At 43.2% G+C, this 4,479-nt stretch overlaps 1 long non-coding RNA gene across 1 annotated transcript; it reads right to left on the bottom strand.

Annotated features, from left to right (window-relative positions):
* Positions 1 to 214: 214 nt before the first annotated feature.
* LOC136320710 (uncharacterized) lies at positions 215 to 1,168 on the bottom strand. Its single transcript, XR_010728365.1, has 3 exons — positions 1,087 to 1,168; positions 668 to 982; positions 215 to 628 (listed from the first exon to the last, which is right to left on the bottom strand). It is a non-coding gene; the product is annotated as an uncharacterized lncRNA (long non-coding RNA).
* Between the last annotated feature and the right edge of the window lie 3,311 nt (positions 1,169 to 4,479).

Genomic DNA, 4,479 nt, shown 5'->3' with positions numbered 1-4,479 from the left:
GAGAGTTTTAGACAAAGTTTTATGGCCAAGAGAAAAAGAAAATAAAAAACAAAACCAAACCTGCGCAGGGGTGAGCTCAGGTGGCAGTCACCAGAGTCACCCCGAGCGCCTACAGTCTAGGGGTTTTTATAGCGTAGCAAGCAAGTGGTTCATACAGAAGCGAATTTTGCGTGTAGCAATTGGCTAGGGAGGTCGTGCACAGTTACAGGGGGGGTATTACTCAGTGGAGAATTTCAAACATAAACTTCTGATAAGGGTCTCTGACTCAATGCAGGATGTTGCTGAACTCTTTGTTCTCAGAGTCACAGGGACCTTGTACACTCTTGGCAGCCCCAGCATGTCAGTACTCCCTGAATCTAACATTCTCCCATCTCTTTTGGACATAAATCAAATCCTTGATTCTTCATCAGTGGGGAGAATGGTATAAGGCTGGGGCTTATGAGAATTTTCTACTTTAGCTGTAGCTATAAGCTAATTAGGTCAGGGGTCCTCCCTAGTATGTGCTGGCACGCTGATAGTGTGCCCTTAGTACTACAAGCTTTACGGACTAATTTCTTTCTGTCTTGCATTTTTCTTCTCTGTACTAACTTCTTACAACTTGCACAAACCTTCTGCAACTTACACAAACCTCTGCAACTTACACAAACCTTCTGCAACTTACACAAACTTTCAACTTTTATGCACTTTCTTATCCAGGAATAACTGGCCTTCATAACAACTTGCTTTTCCTTTTCTTTTCAAAAGTACCTCTACACCTTATACCTTCTATTATCAAAACCATACAATTCCTTTCTAATTTATCAGAATTCTTATATCCTAAAAACCTTAACCTTCAGCAAAGACTAAGTTAGTACTAAGTAATCCTCTTTTAAAGATTGCTTTTGGAGGTGTCCTTTTCCTAAGTAGCCTATTGGACACATGACCAATATTCACAGATTATTCTATAGTGGTAGCTATGAGCACATACATAACTTTCATTTACCTTGTAGCTTCTCTCTCAGCCAAGGGACTTACACCCCTTTCTGTATGACTCATAGCAGTACATGCATCAAACCTCTTAAGATGACTTACTTGGCTTTACTTTACCTTAGTTTCCCTCCCTCCCCAAAGTCTCCATGTGTGGACCAGTTAACTTCTGGTTTGTGACTGAAGCAGGGCATGCTGTCCTTCTCAGGGTCAGCTTACAAGGGTTGGCAGGGTCAGTCTTCGCTGTCCACAAAGGTGTCTCTGCTGGGACTGCAAGCAAGCTTCAGCTGGCTGCGGTGGACCCAGGCGAGTATGCCTTCTACCTTGGCAGTAGTGGGAGTTGTCAGGATCATGGTGTCTGGACCCGTCTTCGTGGAAGTCAGTCCTTGGGTGGTGTACTGCTAGAAGTGCCTCTTGGACAGTCTTTGAACAGTTTGCTGAGTAACCTATAACACCTGCAAGTATGTAGGGGGAGGGTGTTATATTTCTACACTTTGCAGTTAGAGTTTAAGTCCTAGTGACCACTGCTTCTAGCTGGAATTAGCAGCAGGTCCCAGCCTATAATAGGCATGGGGCATTGAGATAAGAGAAATAAAGGAGACACTAAACATAAAGCAATAAAACCAGACTGTCAATACCCACAGTAGAGATCTTTGAGGGATAAATAAAACTTAAATATTCAAGCAAGGCATAGTAGATGGCCCTTGTGTTTACAAGAAATGAGATTAGCTTATCTGCTACTTGGAAGAAATACCTTAGGCTCCTGAACGATGTCCTTAGGCCTTCAGTGGCAATTCCCAGCACGCTGGGCAAGGTCAGGTCACAGGTAGCTGGAGCAGGGCTAGAAGAGGCTGAACCCTCCCTCCATGGAGCAAGGGGGCAGCTTACCTTCTTATCTCCCTCTTTCCACAGCACAGACGTGTCCCTTGATGGGGCCGGGAAGCCTGGAAGGCTTCAGTTCAATGACCTTTCTTTCCACTCTGGAGCAGGGCCTTGATGAAAGCTATGAAGCCCCTTAGGGCGCTGGAGCCAAAAGTTGGTATTTCCTGATTTCTTTTGGGCCTTATTTGCCTTTTCTGTTATTTCCTTGGTCATTATAGACCTTAAAAGCCATGCTCAGAAGATCTCACTGAGGGGTTTGACTAAGAGAGCAAAATTGGGAATACAACAACAGATAACCTCTAGCTTACTGCACTGTTATCTTTTGCCTGACTAAGCAGTGGCTCAGCCCTTGAGCCGGTGCCCAAGGGGGAAGGGCAAGTGCCTGAAACTGTGAGGGGAGCCTGCCACTTCTCCTGCAGCCAGCTTCAGCCTGGCTGCCTTTTCTTTCTCTACCTCTGCTGCTATACTGGGCTGCATACTGACTGTGCCACCTGCCTGCAGGTGGGTGCTGGTGATAGTATGCTAAACTCTCTATGTTTTCTATGGGTCTAGCAATCCTTGGTTTGGCCAGTCTGCTCTTAAGTTGGCCATTCCAGTAGCAGACAAACAAACCAAATATGCACACAAAACAAACAAAACTTCTAAACCAAAACCAAAGGGAGAAGGCAGCATCCTGCGTTCCCCGACTGACCAGGTGGGGAGAAATCAGGTGGCGTCCCGCCTGCTCCACTACACCCTTTTCTAACCAGAGCTCTGTTTCCAAATATTCAAAGAGGAAGCATAACCAAAGGGAGAAGGCAGCGTCCTGCGTTCCCCGACTGGGTGAGGAGAAACCAGGTGGCGTCCCACCTGCTCTACTATACCCTTTTCTAACCAGAGCTCTGTTTCCAAATATTCAAAGAGGAAGCTTCCTTAATCAAGAGGGATTTAAGTGTAGATTCTTGCTGTCCCATCTTGCGGTACTTGTTCTTCTTAGCCAGGTATGCTTCTAGTCCTACAAAGACAACACACAGGATTCCCCACCCTATAAGCAAGGTGATCCAGATAGATGAACGTTGATCACACTGTACTGGCAAACAAATTAACACCAAACACAACAGTGCAGAAAATCCCAGGAGGGCAATACACAAAATTTCCCACACAGTCATTCAGGCTAAACAAACAACCAGACAGCAGCGCGGCGCGGTGCGAGTGAGCTCACTACTTTAAAACGATCAATCAATTTCAAAGAGAAACAGAAACCTCGGCCAGCAGCGTCCTGCCCTTGGCCCGAGTGTCTGGGCAGGTGACTGACAGCGTCCTGTCTGCCACCACAGGCTGCAAATGCTCTGGAGCCAGATTACAGAAACAAGGAATTCCACAACAAAATACTCACCAGCTCGAGCTGTTCCGCCTGTCCCCAGCCAAAATTCCCGTAATGGGAATCCCGGGACGAGCCCCCATAAATGTTGCACTCACTGGGTAAAACAAACACTGGAGACGTTTGGAGAGTTTTAGACAAAGTTTTATGGCCAAGAGAAAAAGAAAAAAACAAAACAAAACAAACCTGCGCAGGGGTGAGCTCAGGTGGCAGTCACCAGAGTCACTCCGAGCGCCTACAGTCTAGGGGTTTTTATAGCGTAGCAAGCAAGCGGTTCATACAGAAGCGAATTTTGCGTTTAGCAATTGGCTAGGGAGGTCGTGCGCAGTTACGGGGGGGGTATTACTCAGTGGAGAATTTCAAACATAAACTTCTGATAAGGGTCTCTGACTCAATGCAGGATGTTGCTGAACTCTTTGTTCTCAGCGTCACAGGGACCTTGTACACTCTTGGCAGCCCCAGCATGTCAGTACTCCCTGAATCTAACAGTAATCCCAAACATTATCTTAATATATATATATAGAAGCTATCTGTTAGAATCTGACCTTAGTTTCATCTCCACCATTTGTATTCTCTTTCTGAGTTATGTGAATATTAGTTATACATTCATAATATTTATTTTAAGTAAATTATTTGATTAACTAATATACACTGGTTAGGTGCTTTACACCTACAATCTCATTTAGGGTATAACTTCTTATGTTTAAGTTTGTGTTTATAGTGTTGTGATGTCAGCATAATGGATAATAATTGGCAAAAGTTTAGACTTCAAAGAGTTTACACTTTTGAAAATTCAATTAAATATTATAATTCTGATTTCTGAAGACACTATATGATTCATTAAAGAAAGATTTATGGATCAAATAATAAACTGTGCATATAGAGTTTTGTTGAACTATGAAAACTTAACAGAATCTAGACAAGTAGAATAAATGGAAAGAGAATAGTGCTTTTGGAAGCCCAGAGTTATTACAAGAAAATTTGGGGCTATTAAATTTTTTTTAAAAAAACAAGATTTTATGAAAAGCAAAGTTAAAGAGAGCTGGGGAAGAGGCGCCTTGGGGAAGGACAGTTTAAAAAGAAGTTTTTAACTGAATTCAACAAGTTTTCCTAATGAGAACATGCAGAGAAGTCAGATAATAACTTTAGCAAACTTTATTTATACTTACAAAGTACATTTTGTGTATATTTGTAGAGATAGACTGCAGAGTTTAATGTGGTTTCCCCTGTTTCCTTAAGTATTGAATTGGTTAGTCTCACCTACATTTTCC

This window comes from Saccopteryx bilineata, chromosome 1 (assembly GCF_036850765.1).
Source record: "Saccopteryx bilineata isolate mSacBil1 chromosome 1, mSacBil1_pri_phased_curated, whole genome shotgun sequence".
Classification (NCBI taxonomy): domain Eukaryota; kingdom Metazoa; phylum Chordata; class Mammalia; order Chiroptera; family Emballonuridae; genus Saccopteryx; species Saccopteryx bilineata.
The sequence above is the reverse complement of the archived record's forward strand: the minus strand, read 5'-3'. Positions and strand labels throughout refer to the sequence as shown.